Here is a 23,060-nt window from a genome sequence, read left to right as displayed (position 1 = left end):
AGGCTAGTTGAAACTTTAATTCCTGAGTCCTTTTGATGGTGGTTAGATGGCAGCACTCAGAGTAAGAGAGTCCTTCTTCTGTTACGTTTCGTTTGGACTGGTTAACTCAGAGCAAGAAGTTTGTTAACCAGCAATGAATTGAATTTGAATTCATTGTCACGTGTACTGAGGCACAGTGAAAAGCTTTGTCTTGTGAGCAATACAGGCAGATCACTGAGTTAAGTAGCATAGATAGGTAAATAATAGGTAACAGTAGCAAAAACAAAAACATAGGTACAGGCAAATGTTAAGAGTTTGTGAGTCCATTCAGTATTCTCGCAACAGTAGAGTAGAAACTGTTTCAAAACCGGCTGGTGCATGTGTTCAGGCTTCTGTATCTTCTCTTCGATGGTGGTGGTTATAGAAAAACATTGCCAGGGTGGGATGGATCTTTGAGAATGCTGGCGGCCTTTCCTTGACAGCGGGCCTGCTAGATGGATTTTATAGATGGGAGGTTGGCCTTTGTGATTGTCTGGGCCGAGTTCCCCACTCTTTGTAACCGTTTCCAATCTTGAATGGTACAGCTGCCATACCAGGTAGTGATACATCCAGACAGAATGCTCTCGATGCAGGGTGACCTGTTGTTACTCTCTGACTGTGACCCTTCACAGCACACTAGAACCCAGATTAGTATATACAGCTGGCACACAGAAGCACCTGAGCTCACGAAGATCTTCTCTCACTAGCACACATAGTTGAACTATGACTTGAAATGGCCTGAAGGGGTGAATGGTTTTTAACCACAGTTCTTATACTTAAAGGCGAAGACACAAACAATGTCTCTTAACCAGTATGGGGGTCATTCCTCCCACTATGCTTACAGTCTGAGATTGCCTTAATTGGAAGGGGCATTGAGTATAAGGATAGACAAGCTCTGCTGCAGCTTTATAGTACTTTAGTTAGGCCACTTTCACAATATTGTGTACAGTTCTGGTCACCACACTACCAGAAGGATGTATATGCTTTGGAGAGGGTGCAGAAGAGGTTTCCCAGAATATTGCCAGTTATGGGTTTTTTTAGCTATGAGGAAAACTTGGATAGACTGGGATTGTTTTCACTGGAACACAGGAAGTTGAGGGGTGACCTAATAGAAGTTTATAAGATTATGAATGGCATAGATACAGTGGAAAGTACCAGGCTTTTTCCCAGGGTGGAGGGGTCAATTACTAGGGGACACAAGTTCAAAGTGGGAGGGGAAAGTTTAAAGGAGATATGCAAGGCGAGATTTTCCCTCAAAGGTTGGCTGAGAACCTGGAATGCATTGCCAGAGGAAGTGGTGGAAACAGATACAAAAGCAGCATTGAAGAAGAACCTGGACGAATACATGAATAGGAAGGAAATAGAGGGGTATGGAGCCTATATGTGAAGACAGGGTTAGCAAGAAAGGGCAAAATGTGTTGGCACAGGCTTGGAGGGCCGATTGTCTTTTCCTGCACTATTATTCCTTGTTCACTCTCTGGAAATTAGTGCTCAGGTGCATCTCCCCCTTTTAAATTTATCTTTTTCAAGTTTCCTTGACACCGCATCAAGTATGACATTCCAGGTCTCTGTCTCTTTAGACAACCATTGAATTTACATCTGCAGCAATTTTGACATCTTTTAAATAAAAACACAAGCTGGAATTCATTGTGTCCATGTGGAATCTGGGATTATGATCCATGATCATGACAATGTCTTGAAATATTTCATTACTTTTGAAGAGTGGAGGAAAGGGGAGAATCTGGAATGGTGAGTGAGAAGAAAGACAATTGCAGAATATAAGTTGGAATCATATTTTAGTATGGCAGAATCGTATGGCAGTAAGATAATACAGTAAGTTATTTGATTCATTTACAGGCCTTCCATCACTCACCCGATGAAGTGACCTATGTATTTTTGAAAGTTGCTGTCCACACTTTTTAATCTAAGTTAATTCTCATGAAGGGAGAAACTGTTGTGCAAAGGAGAAGCTAAACACTAAGGCATTTGTAACTGCTATGAGTGTGGAGCTGAATCCAACCCTCTGGTCTGTTGGGAGCTTGTTGATTTGGTTGGAGCTACAGTAGAGAAATTGCAATTGGCTTCAGTGGCTGTGGACCAGAAATCAAGTCTCAGATCTCTCATCTGCAGGCTCAGTACCACATTATGAATCCAGTAAACCATGGGGGAAGCTTATATTTAATTTGGGGATTCAACCTCCCTCTTAAACATTTGTAATTCTCCTTCGTGAATATTGTGTTTATCATTTTAATCTGAAACAGCCCATTGGTTCCTTAGTTTAAAGATTTACTCCAGTCAATTTTCTTGTCATTCTATCAGTTACAGTAATTTTGTCTGGTAACAGATTTGAAACTTCAATTCACTCAATAAATTTTTGGGTTAAGGCACTGCTCCGGTGTGCACTGAATCTTAACAAAAGGACGTTCAGTGACACTGTAAACCAGCAAGTGCTCTCTTTCCTGATTCTTGCCCAGAGTTTTTTTTTGCAGAATACAAGATGGTTCATGTTAGCTGTGATTGTTGATGTTGGAGTAAAACTGGAGATGCTGGAAAAGTGCAGCAGGTCAGGCAGCATCCAAGGAGCAGGAGAATCGACATTTCGGGCATAAGCCCTTCTTCAGGAATGAGGAGGGTGTGCCAAGCAGGCTAAGATAAAAGGTAGAGAGGAGGGACTTGGGGGAGGGGTGTTGGGAATGCGATAGGTGGAAGGAGGTTAAGGTGAGGGTGATAGGCCGGAGAGGGGGTGGGGTCGGAGAGGTCGGGAAGAAGATTGCAGGTCAAGAAGGGTTGGGTTGGGACTGAGATAAGATGGGGGGAGGGGAAATGAGAAAGCTGGAAAAATCTGCATTCATCCCTTGTGGTTGGAGGGTTCCTAGGCGGAAAATGAGGCGCTCTTCCTCCAGGCGTCATGTTGCCATGGTCTGGCGATGGAGGAGGCCAAGGACCTGCATGTCCTTGGCGGAGTGTGAGGGGGAGTTAAAGTGTTCAGCCACGGGGCGGTTGGGTGGTTGGTGGGGGTGTCCCAGAGGTGTTCTCTGAAATGTTCCGCAAGTAGGCGGCCTGTCTCCCCAATGTAGAGGAGGCCATTGGGGAGACATCCGATCTAAGCAGACAGACCAGTGTAATATTGAGGAAGCGTTGCATTGTTGGAGGTACTGTTTTTCAGATGAAATGTTAAATGATGGTATTGTTAGGATGGGTACAAAAGATCCTGTGAACCTTTTTGAGGAAGAGAGGTATCCCTGGTGTCCAGACCAATATTTATGCTTTAATCAACTTCACAAAAAGATTATCTTATTATTTTCACATTCCTGTTTGCTTGCTGAGTGTAAATTGACTGCCATGTTTCTTGCATTGCAACTGAATCTATACTTCAAAAGTACTTCATTACTTGTAAAGCATTATGTGGTGTTTGGTGCTTGTGAAAGGCACTATATAAATTCAAGTTTTTCTTTCTTGTTAAGAAAGCAAAGGTTTGGTTTCAGATTTGAACCCAGTAGATCTTGCATTCTTAACAAGATTTCACCCTATGTGCCTATTTAAACACCCATTAATACATGACACACAAATGTCCTTTCTATCGGTGAGTGGAAAACAATCTCGGCCCTGCAGTAAATCAAGCAGTCAATTTGATGTCACTCAGTTTTACAACATTACCCTCAACTAAGATGGACTACCCAAGTATGTGGACATTAGTTGGTTGTGTTCCGACAGAAAGTCACATGGTTCAATGGTGCAGTAAGCGCAGACTCATATATGGAGAACAGTAAATAGGGCATATTCACAGGCTGACAGGTGCCTGTGAATATGCACCTCAGGCAGAGTGCTCCAGAGGGAATGAGGAGAACTGGAGGATGTGGAGTCAAATTAAACTATTTTAAAAATAATTGCATTAGCTTTGAATCTCTCACACTTTAATTATCTCACAGAAAGAGGGCACTCATGAGTTGGTAGTTCTTTAAGTTACAAACAATTGTTTCGAACAAATTTATTGAGATTTTTGGCACAAATTGAATAGTTTGTACACACTTGTGCATTTTATGATATAAATGTTCAGTATTTAAGGTAGGTAAGAGATTTGACAAAGAGTTTGGTGGTGTTTGCCACAATATATGAGAACTTAGCTTCGAGTCCTGTTTACTGATCTCTATAGACGGATTCTTTCATAATTCATCATCCCTTTATCTATTAATATGGAACCTCCTGCTGATAACCAGGAACTTTGTTATGACGGTAAATGGGTCATTTCACAAAAGTCTTGACTGATTGAGGTCACTCATATAGTGGTAGTTCTGAATAGCCTAATACACAGCTCAATTGTCCCTCCATTTCAACCTTATCGAGCTGCCTCTTCTTGGAGGGGCTGAGTCCCATGGTAATACAGGCAGTAAGTGTCAGCTTGTGAGCATACTCTCCTGTCTGTAAGGAGATTTGGTTTGTATCATAATCCCACTCCAAGGTTTGAGTACAGATGTCTAAGTTGATGCACCAGTTCAGTAAAGATGGAGAGTTGAACTGTTGGAGTTTCTGTTTCACAGATGAGATGCAAAACCAGGATCCCATCTACCCTCTTGGGTGGATGTGAAAGATTTCAGGGCTACATTTTCAATCAGCGTCATTGAAACATTTCACTGCTCATTATCACATCGTTAGATCTTTACTTGTGCTACCTGGCTGCTGTGTTTTTTTTTGTTAGGCAACTTTTATAGGTTCACAGGGAAAGGAAGTGATAGTGGGACCAGTGGAATTGTGCTGGCATGGACTGATCAGGCTGAATGGCCTCTTACTGTGCAGAAACCATGGAAGCAGTGGCACAGTAACATCACTGGATTAGTAATCCTGAACCTCCAGCCTAACGCTCTGGGGACATGTCTTTAAGTTTTCAGACAGTGAACATTGAATTCTGTCAAAATCTGGAATATGAAAAGTAAACTAACCTATTGTCCATAATTGTAAAAGCCTATTTGGTTCACTCATGTTCTTTAGGGAAGGAAGTTTGCCATTCTTGTCTGGTCTGGCTTACATGTGACTCCAGACTCATAGCAATGTAACTGCTCTGTGAAAATGGCCCTGATGAATCACTCAAATCAAGGGGCAATTAGTGAAGGGTGACAAATGCTGGCCCAGCCAGTGTGCCCACATTCCATGGACAAATAATAAAATAAAATCACAAGTATGACCACTCTGCAAGAGTACTTCATTGACTTTGGAACACCACGTGGTCATAAAACGCACTATATAAATGCAAGTCTCTCTTGATTTGCTGGGTACAAATCTTATCCAAATGTGGGGGTGGGAGACAGGAAGAAGATGATGGGATGTAACAGCCTGACCCCCTTTTTAAGTTTTTTCTGGCATGTGTTACATAATTCACTGCACTGTAATTTTAAAACCAAAATCCTCTTGCTGTCCTGCCTGTCTCACTTGCAGTTTGACCTCAGAAGCTCTGGGTATGAGGAGTGAATGGCAACAGGCCATTAAATAATGGGGGCTGGGACAACATTCCTGCCACATACATGGACATTCCATCAGTTATGTCACATACACAATACTCCCTCATTATTCTGAGAATCTCCAATGTGTACAATCCAACATAAATTCAAATAAATGTTGACAATACCATTTACATGGAATAAGAAATGAATCCATGTATATCATATCTTGACCACAGTAATTCTCCCACAAGCCACACACAGTTTAAAAATAAAACAAGCACCTGAGAGTCGGCTCTGAATGTGCACAGTTTCTGCTGTTACCATGGGAACCCACTCACCGTAACTGATCCGAAGAATCTGAAGTGTGTCACCAGGATTTGTTGGGGGTGGAGAGGATTTCCTAGAGCGACAGAGTTGTCATACCAGAAGTAACCTTACGTTTAGTAAGACAGAACGAAGCAAAGCTTCAGGCAGTGGCCTACCTCTTTACTGACACTTTGAAGGGGTGAAGTTTTGAAAGATCCAATTGCCCAACACATATAATTAAGTATTTGAAGAAAGAAAAATCCAAATGTCTTCAAATCTTTGGCAGGCAGTTTTAGGCCAGATGGTGGAGGGTGGGGCGTTGACTGAGGGTCAGTAATGTCATGAAGATGTGAAGTAAGACCAAATTGGAAAGCTCTGGATTTCAAAGACTAAACACCAGCAGTGAGATGGCACCCTAACCTGGACTCTCACTTAGTGACTGATTGGAAAGGCTGGTTACAGGCCCTCCCACAATGGACTTAATCACGGCAGAGCTGGCTGATCTGCCAGTCCCGTGCCACCACACTCGTCATGAGGGAATGGGGCTATGATTGTAACATGTTGCAGGTCTAAAGAGTATATGAGTAGTAGGGACCTCAAAACAGTCCATTCAGAAGGAAAGAGAAGCAATAATTTTTTCTGGACTGTCAACAACACCAAGGAATGAGGAGTGATTCAGGGCTGATGAAAGGTTTTTGCCCGGAACATCGATTCTCCTTCTCCTCAGATGCTGCCTGACCTGCTGTTCTTTTCTAGCACTACACTCTCAACTCTAATCTCCAGCATCTGCAGTCCTCACTTTCACCTAATAAATCTGTTGACTCAACTAATTCCAATACATGTCTCCCTTTCTATTGGAATGTCAGAGACTCTGGAAAGATTAGGTAGTCAGACTGGCAGATTTGCTGGTTCAAAGTGTCTCATCCCTGGTTATTCACTATTAACTTTTTTGGTGACAACGTTTATTGTGGCTTGTAATCACATCTGCAAATTGCAACAAAAGTCAGTCATGAATTGTCCTATGAAAGAGACATGATGAACTGAATGGTCATCTTCTGAGTTGATAACTTAATAAATCTATTGTATTCAAATGTGATTTAAAGGCACCTTTAGCCTCATCCAATTTCTTGCAGCATTTTGAAATGAACTAATTATTCATATTTGTTTATGGGTCTGGAATCCTGTGTGGCAGCTTCTTAGATCACAGTTGATCAAGATGCAATGAGGAATAGCTGCTTTTATTTGTTGCAATGGGGAAAGTAAAATTGGATTCAGATGGAGATAAGCCAAAAATCAAGCAAAATGTAAGCCCCCTTACAGTTTGAGCATGGTAAGTTGTCCTGGATGAATTGTGGTCTCTGAATTATAAATGAACTAAACACAGTCATTTTGTCCTTTCAAATCTGTTCCATCATTCAATTAATTTAAAGTTGATCTTAACTGTCTATGCACCTCCAAATCCCTTAATGTCCCTGCCTAACAAATATCTATCAATCTTCCAATGACCCATGACTTGACTGTGTTTAGTTGTGAGAATTCCAGTTTTCCATGTGAGGAAATGCTTCGAACTGACATCTCCCCAAACAGCCAAGCTCTCTTTTTATGTCTCCCTGTTTTGGATTGTCCCAACAAAGCAAACAATTTCTACCTCTCGTCACACCTAATTAACTTCTTCAATCATCTAAACATCTCAATAAAATAATTTCTTAATCTTCAAAGTCTGTGAGAAGATTTGTAGCTCGGGTGCTCGTTGTTGTGGTTCTGTTCGCCGAGCTGGGAATTTGTGTTGCAGATGTTTCGTCCCCTGTCTAGGTGACATTCTCAGCGCTTGGGAGCCTCCTGTGAAGCGCTTCTGCGATGTTTCTTCTGTGCTGGGGACGAACCGTCTGCAACACAAATTCCCAGCTTGGCGAACAGAACCACAACATTTCTTAATCTTCTACAATCAAGAAAAAGTGAATGTGAGTTATAGGTTTTGGTCATCCAAATTTGGATGGGGTCTAGGGGGATGTATTGAGCTTTGCAATGCTGAGATGAAATACGTGCGGGTACACCTCTGTTGCTAGTGGTAGCAAAAACAAATTGAGAGTCTTTTCTATCTATTTTTCCCCTTCCTCTTCATAAGGCATCGAGCCCTATTTTGAGACACCTACACAGCCAAACTGTTGTATGACAGTCTATACGGGTTAACACGAAGGAGTGCCATTTCATCACCCATTATGATGATGTCGTGCAGACTTAGAGTCATAAAATCATAGAGTCCAACTCGTCTGTGCCGACTAGATATCCCAACCCAATCTAGTCCCACCTGCCAGCACTCTGTCCATATCCCTCCAAACCCTTCCTATTCATAAACCCGTCCAGATGCCTTTTAAATATTGCATTTATATTAGCCTCCACCACTTCCTCTGGCAGCCCACCACCCCCTACGTGAAAAAATAGAACCACAGAAAAAGTTACAGCTCAGATAGACACCATTCAGCCCAAGATACTTGTGCTGGCTGAGTAACCTAGCTGTCTATCTGTGGAATTCCCTGCTCATTGAAGCAGTTGAGGCCACCTTGTTGAATGTTTTTAAGGCAAAGTAAGATAGATTTTCGACCAGTAAAGGAATGAAGGGTTATGATGAGTGGGCCAGTAAGTGGAGCTGAGTCCACAAAAAGATCATCTATAATCTTATTGAATGGCAGAGCAGGCTCAATGGGGCAGATAGCCTACTCCTTCTCTTATTTCTTATGCCCATTCTAATCCCACTTTCCAGCAGCTGGCCTATAGCCTTATTGGTTACAGCACATCAAAAGTAGATCCAGGTTTCTATTAAAGGGTTTCTGCTTCATGCACTAAACTGGACAGCGAATTCCAGATACCCATTAACCACTGCGTGAAAAGTTTTTCCTTGTGTCTCATATCTACCAATCAACTAAGTCTGTTCCGACTTGGATCTTGAAGGAATAAATCCTGACATCTGGTCCTTTTCAACGTCTCTATATACAATGTTTATCTTATCAATATTTGCTGACATCAGGGCGGCACGGTGGCACAGTGGTTAGCACTGCTGCCTCACAGCACCAGAGACCTGGGTTCAATTCCTGCCTCAGGCGACTGACTGTGTGGAGTTTGCACATTCTCCCCGTGTCTGCGTGGGTTTCCTCCGGGTGCTCTGGTTTCCTCCCACAGTCCAAAGATGTGCAGGTCAGGTGAATTGGCCATGCTAAATTGCCCGTAGTGTTAGGTAAGGGGTAGATGTAGGGGTATGGGTGGGTTACGCTTCGGCGGGGCGGTGTGGACTTGTTGGGCCGAAGGGCCTGTTTCCACTCTGTAAGTAATCTAATCTAATCTAAAGATATAGGAGCAGAATTAGGCCATTCAGCCTATCGAACTAGGTCCACCATATGATCATGATGATATGTTTCTTAACCCCATTCTCCTGCCTTCATTCTGTAACTTTTGATCCCCTTACTGATAAAGAACCTATCTATCTCTGTCTTAAATACACTCAATGACGTGGCCCTCATAGCCCCCTGCAGCAATGAGTTCCACAGATTAACTACCCTCCGCTGAAGAAATTCATACACTTATTTTTCTCTTGTTAACTGCAAGAGGCTGTTCTAGTTAGACAGGAAATGGTTTCCTTTTCCACATTCGACCAAGCAGGTTCTGCTGTTTCCTACATTTAATGAGGCAGCAACTTCCTCATAAACAGCAGCATGGAGAGCGGCTGTAAAATTGCTGCAACAAGATTCCCCCACTTTTATCCATGCTGTCAAATCCCTTAATCGCCAATGGAACTAGTCCAGTTTAGGATACCTGGTTGGCATGGACGAGTTGGACTGAAGGGTTTGGTTCTGTGCTTTATGACTCTACAATAATATTTGAAATCATCCATTAATCCATAGTCTGTGCAATTGCATAGGTTGAAGGAAACCTTGTACCAGTTGTGCATTCTTCCAGGGAGAAGGAATAACATTTTATATGAAAAAGACATTTTCCAATTTGGGGAGGTTTGACCATCTAGGAATCTATTTCAAGCCTCAGATACAGAAATAAAAGATTTAACACAAAATCTACTTCTGCCATTTGACCTTTGAAATGTAGAAAGCTGTCCAGCTTTTGTGAATACATTAAAACATTGCAGATTTTATTGATGCAAGATGTTCTTTCTTGCTGCCAAAGGTATCTTCAGCTGATAACTGGAGGAATCAAGACCATTGTTAACGCTTCTACGAACAGTGATGTATCAGCTCTTGGCTCATTGATTCTCACATAGACTTGAATGCAGAGTAATTGCATCTGTGCACTTCAAACACGCAGCAGTTCATCACATTATGTCTATTTTCAGAAGAAGGCAACCCATAATGGATGGGAGTAATACATAACCAATGGGAGACTACCAAATGACCCAGCAAATTGAAGATTTGATACTTAGATCTTGGGCCTCGAGTCCATAGTGGGACAAGGTGTACATAATACGGAATAATAATAACTTTGTCGCTCGCATGTTGTCACTTTTGCACTTCCAAACAGTTTATGGATCTCAACAGGATTGTTGATTCAACTCTCTTTAAAAACTCTGTATAGGTAACACCATCTTCTTCATGTGCAGGAGGAGGGAACAACCAAGCTAGTAGATGATGGACAAAACAGCACATTGCAGAACTGCAGTGCCACACACACTACTCCTAACACCATCCACTTCCAGGACTATTGAGATGATTGAACGCTACCTGGCTTCTGTACGAAGCAGAAGTGAAGTTGGTAAGTGGCCATTGTAGACCATCACAGTCAGCTGCCAGAACCCAAATACAATGAAAGGCAGTATATATAAGATTCATTGAGCTATGGTTCCGAGTTTCTCAGTCACAGCATTAAGTGAAAGGATGCTCAACCTCCTCATCGGCTCTCTCAGTACTTGAACTTTGAACAGCTCAGAAGGGTGCTGTGGAAGGAAAGTGCTCTGATTTTTCCAGCAGCAATTTCCAGATTTAGACATTGCCAGTCCTGGACCACCTGCACATTGCTGGAATGAAAGACGCCTCTGTTCATGGAAGCCAGAAAATTGCCACAACAGTAACATGGTTTTCATCGATGGGGTCTAGTGCTCTTGGAAAGCTGGCCACAACTTCTTGCTGGCAGTTTTCCATTGGAAAAATTATGAAATCATTAGCCCTGGCAAGCCAAATATCATTGGCTGATGTATCCAATGACACATTGCACATTAGTTGATTAAGTCAATCAAGGTAACTTGCAATATACTAGCCACTTTTGCTACCATAGTTACTCTGACCTTGGTGTTGCTGTATCTCATATTGAAAGAGATGGTAGTTTAGGAAAATGTTTCTCCAGTCAAGTCCAGATGATAAAAGTAAATCTCTTTGATCCAGATGGGTCTGTTAAGAGTTTTATAGAAAAGGTAACTTTTTAATTTTAAGAAAAATAAAAGATTTCTGTTTATATAGTGCCTTTGATGGACAGAAAATGTCAAGAAATGCTTTGCAACAATGAAATACATTTGAAGTATAGTCATTGTAGAAATGAAATGGCTAATTTTAGCAAGCAAGCTCTCACAAGTCTCCTCTTTTTAGGCACTCCCTCAAAATCGAGGAAGGCTTGTTCCCACTCCAGCTTTCTGACTTCTGAGCTGATTGTTCAATCCAATGCCTGATTTTATGTTTATTCATTCACAGGATATGGTCATCGTTGGCTAGGCCAGTATTCATTGCTCACCCTAATTGCCCAGAGGGCAGTTGAGAGTCAACCACATTGCTCTCAAGAATGCATTTTCCTTCCCTTAAGGACAGAAGTGAACCAAACGGGACTTTTCCTGTAATTTACAATGGTTTCATGAGCATTACTAAACTTTTAATTCTAGATTTTTATTCAATTCAATTTCTACCATCTGCCATGGTGGGATCTGAACCCAAGTCCCCAGAACATTATTGGTGTCTCCAGATTACTAGTTTAGTGATAGACTACTAGATAAATTTTCTTGTTTATGTCTATGACAGAAGGCTGCCACATTTTCTAGGATCTGGTTGTTGATCTTAATCAATGGTGCAGTCGCTAGTTGTAAAAATACTACCACCATCCCCTCTACACACCCCCACCTCAACTGTCTCAGTTGGATTAAATAATCTGAATGGTGATGTTAATTGAAGGATGAATATCAATCAATGTGAATAATTGTCCTTGCATTCTTCAAAATAGTGTCATGGGATTACTTACACCCAATGGAAAGGATATTTCTTCACATTTTCTTGCATGTGATGGCAAACAAAACCTCAGATTAATTTCACTTTTGAAAGGTGTCACTATAGATGGTGCAGAACCAAACTTGAGTGTTAGTGCACCTGATGTCTCTGAGAAAAGAAAAAGTAAAAAGCAAACACAAATGAACAAAGTGCAACAAAATGTAGCAAAACAAAAGTCCTGAATGGACAAGTATCTTAAACATTGACAGTACACCTTGAAGCAACTCATGGGGCCAATGAGTGACAGTTTCTATGTATTTATTTCAATGGGACTTAAATCAATTCTGTGCACTTCTAGGGAAACATCTGGAAAATAAAAGGTAATGGGTATTCCACTTAATGAAAATAATTCTGAAATCTTTCTGAATCCCCTGCTATCTGTCAGCACAAGAGAAAGTGAGGACTGCAGATGCTGGAGGTCAGAGCTGAAAATGTGTTGCTTGAAAAGTGCAGCAGGTCAGGCAGCATCCAAGGAGCAGGAGAGTTGATGTTTTGGGCATGAGCCCTTCCCGAAGAAGGGCTCGTGCCCGAAACTTCGATTCTCCTGCTCCTTGGATGCTGCCTGACCTGCTGTGCTTTTCCAGCAACACATTTTCAGCTCGTATCTGTCAGCACAGCCTGGCAAATACCTAGTATTATATGCAGCCAGTTTAATGTATCATCATCTAAATCTCTGATGGCTCCCGGTGATGTTCCTATTGGTGATGATGCTGAATCACATTGGCTGACCTGGTGCTAGTGTAAATGACCCTACAGCTATTAGACTGTCATGAAAATGTAAGTGATTGACTCATGCTGTAGAGAAATAAATCTACTGTCCTTAGCCAAATCTTCTCTAAGTGTAACTCTAAACTCAGTACAATATTTCTTTATGATGTTTCATCCTTTCACGTAATCCATTAATGTATTAACTATTCACTGAAGTGGCCAGAAAAGCACTCAGCTGTATCAAACAATTCTGTAGAATGATAGATGCTTTGGTTCAAGAAAGAGTTGATATACCAATTTCTCAGTGCAATGAGGAATGGGCAATAAATGTTGGCCATTCTAACAACATCACTACCCAATAATACATTTTTAACATCCCAAATTCCAACCAATGGCTGTGTGACTGTCAGTAAAGGTAGTGTGTCAGAGAATGTCAGGATTAATCAAATTTAAAATATAATGTTGTTTGAATATGATGAGCTGCATTTCATTAGTACTTTTGTCAAGCTATAACCATACTGGAATCTTACATACTTCATCAAAAGTACCTGCAAATCCTTTTCAACATATTCCTCTCTTCTCTGGAAGCCAGTGAATCATATTATGAGAATTGCATGGGTGTCTTCAATAGTTCTATTAATAAACCTAAATGGCCTACAATCAGGTGAAAAGGGATGCACCAATTCCCCTCTTTTTAACCGCTCAACTAGTCACAACAAAGTTTTTAATACTTTTTAGCATGCAGTTATATCACACTTCAATAAAAATGTAGCTCATTCGTTGCCCAGAATCAAAGTCGAAGTTAATTATTATGTTTTTCAGTGAAATAAAGAAGAATCTTATTCTTTACTAATGCCAAGAAATATAAAAAGAAACACACATCAAATAATCTTACACAAACACCGGTATTAATGCTGGAGAAACTCAGCATATCTGGCAGAATCTGTAGAGTTCTGAAGAAGAGTAATAGCAAACTTAAAATGAAAAATCTGTTTCTCTCCCCACAGATGCTGCCAGACCTGCTGAATTTCTTCAGCATTTTCTGTGTTTCAGATTCCAGCATCCACAGCCTATATACATATAGTAAGGGAGAGAGTCTAATACAAAAAAGATCAAGAAGCAAGACCTCTAATTTTCACCTTCTCAAGAGCAACTCAGGGTGGCTAATAATTGCTGGCCCAATCAGAGATGCCAGTATCCCATGAATGAATTAAAGAAAACCTACAAACAAAGTCCTTAAGGTGCAAGATTTAAAATGATGTGGTGGTGCTTGTGTTAGATTTGGGTGGACAAGGTCTGAAGTCACTCAACACCTGGTTGTAGTCCAATAGGCTTATTTGAAATCAAAAGCTTTCGGAGCACTGCTCCTTTATCACTTTGATGAACCCTCCAAGTTTTGTTCCTAGGCTTAAACAATTGCACCCTCTACCTTCAGTCTATATCATACTCTGCAAACAATCTCCTTTGTCTTTGTCTTAATTATGTAAAAATCATTGATGTTTGTAGGATATTGTTGGACTTAGTTGAATTCATTGATGAGTTTAGTAGAATTCATGACCTTATTAAATGTTTAAATGCGTTTTGACAATTAACCTTTAGACCCTTCTTAACCTGTTGTGACTATACGGGATATGTATGGTCAAGGAAATGAGCTGAAAAAATTGACTTTGAGAGTATTGAAGGGGAGGCTGCAAAGTTCATCTACAAAATATATCATAAGTTGCTGTAGTTAAACTGGAATATGAACATTATTCTCTGTGCACTTGACAGTGTCATTTTTGCTCGAGTGTAAATTCAACCCAAAATTGGCTTTGTGGAAAGAAAAAAAAATTATGTGTGACATGCATTTTTTAACTGAAAGGTTGTTGTCAGCACAGACATGGTTGGCACGGACATGGTGGACTGAAGAGCCTGTTTCTGTGCTGTACTGTTCTATATTTCATGTCAGTGAGAAATACTTGATCCCTTATTTTGTGTAGTTTCTATAAATGATTTAGACTTGAACTTATAGGAACAATTAGGAGAATTTGCAGGTGTTTCAAAATTGGATGTGTGGTTAACTGTGAGGAAGGATGTTTTAGACTGAAGAATGGTCTGATCAGTAGGGCAGAAATGTGGAAAGTAGAATCAATTCATGGAAAAACATAATGCATTTTGAAATGTGCAACAATGCAATCAAATAGTCAAAGGGAGAATACAGAGTAATGTGGAGGAAAGGGTATTGGATTATATGTTCACAGAACCTTAATGGTAACACGAGTAATAATAATGGCTAAGTGGCATATGTCATGTTTAATCAGGTACAGAAATGTACAAATTGGAAGATCATGCTAGAACTGTCACTGGCTGATAATAGAGATATCTTTCAATTTAAGGTGTGACTCACACAATCAACTTTCCCTTGCCCCCATCCTTTCTGCCTATCCTAAAACAGAGGATTGCAGCAGCACAAAGTGCTCAAGTTAGTGTCTCAGTCACCTTGGAAAAAGTGAGGACTGCAGATGTTGGAGATCAGAGTCAAAAAGTATGATGCTGGAACAGCATAGCAGGTCATCAGGACATTGCTGATGAAGGGTTTATTCTCCTGCTCCTCAATGCTGCCTGACCTGTTGTGGTTTTCCAGCTCCACACTTTTCGACTCTTACTCATCTACAAAGATTCAGTTAATTATTAGAAACTATAATTTGATCCTTGACTATTTAGAATTACTAGACTGAAATTATTCCATAGCGGCTGATATCATCACCAAGTCACCCTGTATTTACACATGGAAAGTCCTTGAAACTGATCCAGCTCCCTCAGAGCCAGCTCTCAGAATGAACAGAACCTCTGACACTTCTATTTATATCAGGGCTCCCTGATTAACAGCCCGAATCAGGGAACTAATATTCTATGAGGGTCCACTGGCTGATCTCATTACAATCACTGCATCCCTCACCCTCTGACTCCAAGGACATAGGCCAGTTCATTTTTTTTGTAGCTCCTCCTGGAGAGTTTTAGAACCAGGTCAGGTTCCACCAACTCTGCCGCTGATACGAACGGCGTGTAATGCACAGCAGCTTGTCTCTTGTACCTGGAACATCTCAGAAGAAATTCATTCTCTTCTTCAGGCAACATCTGCCATGTCCACCTCAGAATTCAAGGTAACTTCAACTCTTGATGGAGCAGGAGAACCCACAGGCTCTGGAACGTTTGGAAAGGCTGGTGAGGAGCCAGGCATGTTGTGCCTCCTGCACCGTTTGTGAGTTTGCAGCTTTCATATGGTCCATATGTTTGTACAGGACTGTCACACCTACCCAAATTTTATACATCAATGGACCTGACCCAGCGTCGACTGGACTTCTTACACATGCAGGGAAATTCCCATGGTCCGTCCACCAAAATTCATCTCATGAAATATACTATCTCTCTCACTTAGAGGTGTCTTGAGTCTGACATTGGTGTTCCTAATGCCATTTCACCCTCCCCCTGCCAGGTCTGGGAAGGTCAAATTTAACCTGATGCAGAGTCTACTCCCCATGAGCAACTCTGCTGGAGCTATCTGCTGTAGTTGTATGAGGGGTGGTCCTGTCAGCACATAGGATCCAGGAGAGTTTGATATGTAGTAAAGCTGTAGGCTATTTCTTTGAGTCTGCCTTCAAAGTTTGGATGGCTCTTTCTCCAAGACCATTGGATGGTGAATAGTATGGAACTGTCCTTATATGATGAACCCAACTTCCCTGCTAATTTCCTGCTAGTAAATGATGGCCTGTTATCTATGACAAGCACTTCTGGGAATCTGTGTGTTGCAAATGATGCTCACAGTTTATCTATCGACGTCCCCATGTTTGACAAATGAACTCTATGCACATCCAGCCACTTTGAGTGTTTATCCACAATGGCTAAGAACATTGAGCCCAAGAAAGGACTAGCATAGTCAACATACAACCAAGTCCAGGGTTTACCCAGCCATTCCCACAAATGTAGGGGAGCTGCTAGCAGTAAAGTTTGTCTTTGCTGGCTCTCTGGACACGGCTCCACCAATGCAGCTATGTCTGCAGCCAATGTTGGCCACCAGACATAACTTCTTACTAACATCTTCATTTTGGAAACCCCCTGGATGACTGGTGCAGTTCAGTCAGTATCTGGTGGTGACCTTTGCTCGGGACAATCATTCTTGCTCCCCACAATAATATGCCATCTTCGACTGCAATCTGGTCTCTCTGGGTCCAAAAAGGTTTCAATTCTGGTTGTGACGGCCTTTTGTTTTCCTCCATCACACCAGCTCTTTCAGTTTTGCCAGGACTGGATTCTTCTGCATCCAAGGTCTTATATTGTCAGCTATGACTGTGTGTCCAGAAAATTCAGAACCTTTATGGACTGTTCCAGTGGTGATACCCCTGGTGGTGTATCTGCCAGCTGGAGGTGTTTCAATGCATCTGCATTTGTTGCTTGGCCTTCCAGATGATGTTACAACTTGTAATTAAAAGCACTGAGTATTACAGCCCACCGCTGAATTTGGCCTAAAGCAATGGGCAGCACTGCCTTGTCCACTTTAAGAAGACCTAGCAAGGAATTGTGGTCTGTTATTATTACAAATTTACATCCGCAAAGGTATTGATGGAACTACCTGACTCCCAAGTATGACTGCCAAATCTTCTTTCTCTATCTTGGCATATTTACGGTCTGTATTAGCTAAAGTCCTGGATGCATATGCTATTGGGTGTTTCTCTCCATTGGGACACCTATGAACTAATCCTACCCTGATGCCTTATGGGGAGGCATCGCACGTCAATACCAGATCTCACTTGGGATCATAGTGTGCCAACACCATCGACCATGAAAGCTGTTTCTTCACGTTCCTAAAACCTGTGGCTTGGTTATGCGACCATTTCCAAGGCTGATCCTTTTTGAAGAGTGGATTGTAAAGGTACCAGGATGGAGGCCAGATTATGTATGAACTTTCCATAATAATTCACCAGCGCAAGAAAAGACCTAAGCTCTGTTACAGATATGGGAGCTGGGGTATCTTTGGTCACCCTCACTTTATCTTCCAACAAGTGTAACCCCACCTTGTCGACTGTAGCCCAGGTAGGTCACTTGGGATGCCCAGAACACACATTGTTTCCCTTCTAGGGCATATGCCTGCCTGGGAGAAATGGCAAAGTACTATGTCCAAGTCCTCTAAGTGATCCTCATTGGTCTTCCCTGTTATTAGCATGTCATTTAAATAAATGGCAATCTGGAATAGACCTTGTAAAATGTTCTCCAATGTCTGCTGAAAAACTGCACAGGCTGACAATAGGGCATATTACAATCACATATATTGATACAAACCCTTATTGGTATTAATTGCAGCATACTTCGGGGAATCCTCAACTAATCACAATTGCACATATGCATGGCTCATGTCCAGCTTCGTGAAGGACAGCCTCCTGCCAGCTTTGCAGATTATCTCCTGTTTGTGAGGGACTGGGTATTTATCCAGCTGCCAAAAGCAGTTTATCATTTATTTAAAATACGCACTAAGGTGAACTGACCTGTCAGGCTTCATAGTTGGTACGACTGGTGCTGCCCATTCCGCAAACTGGTCTGGTTTGACGATTCCTTCATTTTCCAACATTCTGCCATAAGGAGAATGACACTGGGTGGACCTTACAGAATTTAGGAATTGCTTCCTGGTCAACATGCAAGATGGACTTGGCCCCTTTGATATTTCCTAGACCTTCCTGAAGAACATCCAGGGATTTAGTTAGGACTTTACTCAGGGGGCCATTTTCTAATGGAAAAATGTGGAGCCAATCTACGTGAATGTTTCTCAATCAATTTTGCTCCATCAGGCTTGGGCCTGAACCTTTTACTACAGTCAGTGGTAACTAAACCAGCCACTTCTCATAAGACACCAGGACCAAAGTTGTATCCTTAATCGGTAAAGGTTCCCTGGTCGAGCTGAGGTCTTGCACAAACTTAAGGGTTGGAATCCAGAGTGTATTTTGTTAAAGACTGATTCTGCAATCACAGAAATGACCACGCTGGTATCAATCTTCATTAGAACCGGGTGGCCATTTAACCAGATGTTTGTTTTGATTGGTTCTGATTTGGAGCTAAGCAATTTGACTGTTCTAAACCGGACATAGGTGGACTTTCCAGGATGTGCACTCTTCTGGATTGCTGTCTTTGAGTTCTCTTACTCAATTTTTGTCTAGTAGGACACTTTTGTTGTCTCATGTCAGCAACCACAATGGCTTGCTGGCCCGGATCCTTGAGGAAATTTTAACTATTTGGCCAAGGTTCAGCTTTGTTTTGGGGTTTTGCTGTGGGTTGACCTGGAGTCCCTCTGTTCAGGATAAATCATGTGTGAATCTATGCAGTTGCCTTCACTCAAGTGGTGTTCCCCAAGCTCAGTCAGACTGGTGTGAGTGTCCACTTTCATTGGAATACCCTACAACTCATATGCTCCATTTGCTGCATTTTCCAGTGATAAAGCCAACTGTTTCTGTTTGAAGTCCAATTGGGCTTCAGCTAGTAGGTGCTTTTTATTACTCCCACTTAGCAAATGATCTCTCAGCATCTCATTAAGTGTTAAACCAAAGTCACATGACTCTACTAGTCATCTGAACCTCATCAAAAATCCCGATATGAATTCCCCCGGTTCTCGAATTGCTTAGTAAAACCGATAGCATCTTAGAATTAGAGGCATGGGGACACAATACAAGGAACCTCGATTATCTGGCATTCGACTATCTGAATATCGGATTATTTGGCAAGATCGCAAGGTCCCCATGCTCGGCTAAACTATGTTATCCAGCATTCGGTTATCTGGAATTCGACTAACCAAACAAAATACTGCCCAGGTTCAACTGTATTCCTTAGCTAAATCTGTCAACTCTTGAAAATTTTAGCAGCTGGTGCCTCTGGGAAGGTTAGGCTCCGAATACCCAAAAATGCTGTGGGTTTACAAACTGCCAGAATTACTCGTTGCTTTTCATCTGCCCCAATGTTACTTACCTGAAAAAATACTGCATTCTTTCCATATACGGGTCTCAGTCTTCAACAGCAGGATCAAACAAATCAAGCTTCCTAAATAACGGCTTGAGGCCAGAAATGTTTATTCCAACTCAAAGACAACTGCTACAAGTGAATTTCTTTAGGAGCGTGCTTTTCTCTCATCTCTACTGAAATAACTTCACAGAAGCCTGTATCCCATTGCTAAGTCACCCTTTATTTACGCTTGGAGAGTCCTTGATCCCAGTCCAGCTTCCTCAGAGCCAGATCTCAGAGTGAACAGGATGTCTGTCACTCCTGTTTATATTTGTCAGCCAGAGCTGCCAGTACTGAAGAAGGGTTACACCCGAAACATTGACTTCTCCACATCCTGATGCTGCCTGGCTTGCTGTGTTTTTCCAGCCTTATGCTTGTCTACCTTGGATTCCAGCATCTGCAGTTTTTTTTAATCTCTAGCCAGAGCACCCAGCCAGATTAACAGCCCCATTCAGGGAACTCATATTCTATGATGTCCACCTGACTGACCTGTCAGAATTAAGTGAATAGGTCAAGAGTTTTGGAACAACAAAATGTGTTTGTTTTATCGTCTTGGCTTTTGCCATGCCTATAAGTCAGCAGCTGCTGGAAAAGAATGGCACAGATGCTGCCAGTGTTCTAGTACTTTGTTAAAGTCATCATTCTTTGCTGAATGATGGATGCCAGCTGTTCAACTAACAATCACACTGCTGCTGATTCTGTTCTAATGGGCACTTGTCAGTGAAGAGGATAGAGTAGGGATACTAGTCTTCAATCAAGAATGGGAACATTGCCTGTCATTCCCTCCCTCTGCCCATGTTCAAAGACACTGAGGTCAATTACAGAACTTCTTGCTACTAACTTCCACTAGGATTACCAAACCCATTTGGGTCATGCAGCAAACCAAACAGTAACAAACACAAACACAGAAATTGCTGTAAAAGCTCAGCAGGTCTGGAGAGAAATCAGAGTTAACGTTTCAGGTACAGTGACCCTTCCTCAGAACCCTGAAAATATTACATTTGGGCTGTTGTGTAAGATATTGGTTTTGGAATGTGTTAATGCTGATGTTCCAGAAGCTCACCCAATCTGATGATGTCTTTGGGTGAAGCAATAGTTAAGCTTGCACAAAATCCTGATGAAGAAAGATGTAATATATCTGTGGATAGTTGTATTTTATGTCTAACGAGTTCAGGTTAACTGTACCTGTTAATATTTTGTGATAAACTATATTTTGTTCTGTACGTTAAGTGCTTTATCTAGTTAAGATTCCCTAGTGGTCCATCTTCTACCACTGATCATTAGACAAGCATTTAGATTTAGTATCGAAAGGATGATTTGCTCACCCCAAGGACTCAGATGTATCTTCACTCCAAATAGTGTTATCTTGATTTGATTTCAAGAGGTATTTTTTCCAGTTCTGTGTGTTTCCATTGACCAATTGATTTTGAATTTGTTATAAGCCTCACCAGGGGTTGTTTAACCTGATTACATTTTTGTTTTAGAAATGTAGAAAGGGGGATTGGAGGCAGCAAACGATCCAAAATACAGATTACATAGCTTAATATGAGCCAGCTATGCACAGGTCCACCCTTTTACATAAACACACATGTTTGTACGGCCCAAATGCTTAAACTAATTGGCTGTGTATTACAAAAATAAATCAGAGGGAACAGTGGGTGCCAACTCTCTCTCGGATTATCCTAGAGCCTGCAGGAATTAAAAACTAAATTAACACCCTGACAAGCAAAATGTAAGTGAAAAAAACAATTGTTGCTTTTCATTTATAAAGGGGATTCTTTGAACACTTTGGTTGTTAGCAATAAGTATATCCAAAATAGGAAAAGAGTTATTTGACTGACAGTCTAGACTCACCCAATTGGATAATGAAGGGTGTATTTAGCTTTGGATTGGACTGGGAACCAGCATGACTCCATGTGAATGTATTGGGAAAGCATATTTTGTGCTGACTTGTCCAGGAATATGTCCAACATGAATTGACAACTCCAATCACAGTCATTAATTCATTCAGGGACCTTTCTGTTCTGAGTATGACTCAATAGTATATTGGGTGGACCCATGATGTCATTGGCGACCTTTAGGTCAATCCCATATGACAGAGTATGGATCATTCTACCAACTAATCAAAATAAATCACATTGCCGTAGCTGTCTAAAGGAGGCTTCATCCAGGGCAACTGATTCCTGCTATGTGTCAAACTTTCCAAAAAAAAGGTCAATATTATGCTTGGATCCCACTGAAAGTGCATATGTGAAATGAACTAACACTATTTGTACCTGCAGTTCAATGTTTATCTTGTGGCAGAATCTAAATTAAAGCAATATGCTGCACATATTTGTTATTCCACAAGATATTAAGAAACATCGTCTTGATGAGCTGTTGATCACATGTGCCAGTTTGACTTGAAACATCTGCTGGTGTCCTCTGGTGACTGATTGACAATATCTCGAGTGCTGAAGTGTGAAGGATTGGGAGGTGATTTAGCAATCGCATCAGGATTATCCATTTGTGGTATTTTTGAATCAGGGTTTCTTTGTAACTGGAATGAGTAGGAAGTGATTTGGTGGATTGGAATTCTGCTGTTGGATCAGAGTTATACTTGGCCTGGCTACATCAATATGGAGTCAATAGGGTTCCGCTCACAATTCAAAGTCATTTATTAAAACAATACCCTCTTGAACTTAAATTTCAGGAGTGTTATAGTTTTGACAGTGGATCAAAGGCAAGAAAGTATCAAGAAAAATAGAGAGACTGACTTTTTGCTTATTTTTCCATCAAGCTTCTGTCTTTGTTTCCAGATAGTGCTTCCTCCTGCTGCTGTAAGATTCTACAGTGTCAGCAATTCCATCGTCCCTTGATCAACAGCCAGTCTGTCCATGTCAGATACGTAATCTCAGTATTTCATTCTGTGGAATGGGTCCATAGTGCTGAAGCAAGTGTTTTTTTGTGTGTGTGTGTGTGTGTAGGGGTGGGGAAGAGTGGAAGGCAGTGGAGAATCACAACAGAAACATGAAATCAAGGTGAGGACAATCTGAACTTAGGGTTGCCTGACATTTTCTTGCAATCTGTGGAGGCATTGTCTCAGCTCCTCCTAGCCTGCAAGAAATTAAAATCTCAAAACAGCCACTTGCCTTGATGGCCCTCTTCTGGACCTTGACTCCATTGTTGCCAAGCTTTGGCTGAAACTTCAGTGCTTATCAGTTTAAATTGTAGTCAAGGGTGACACATTTGTAATATGACACCAGGTCAGGAAACTGTCAACACCAGTAGCAGACAAACTTTCTAGTTGCATGAGGCAGTATTCAGGTCTGGGTACAACATTTAA

Source organism: Chiloscyllium punctatum, chromosome 48 (assembly GCF_047496795.1).
Source record: "Chiloscyllium punctatum isolate Juve2018m chromosome 48, sChiPun1.3, whole genome shotgun sequence".
Classification (NCBI taxonomy): Eukaryota; Metazoa; Chordata; class Chondrichthyes; order Orectolobiformes; family Hemiscylliidae; genus Chiloscyllium; species Chiloscyllium punctatum.
Note: the sequence above shows the minus strand (reverse complement) of the source record.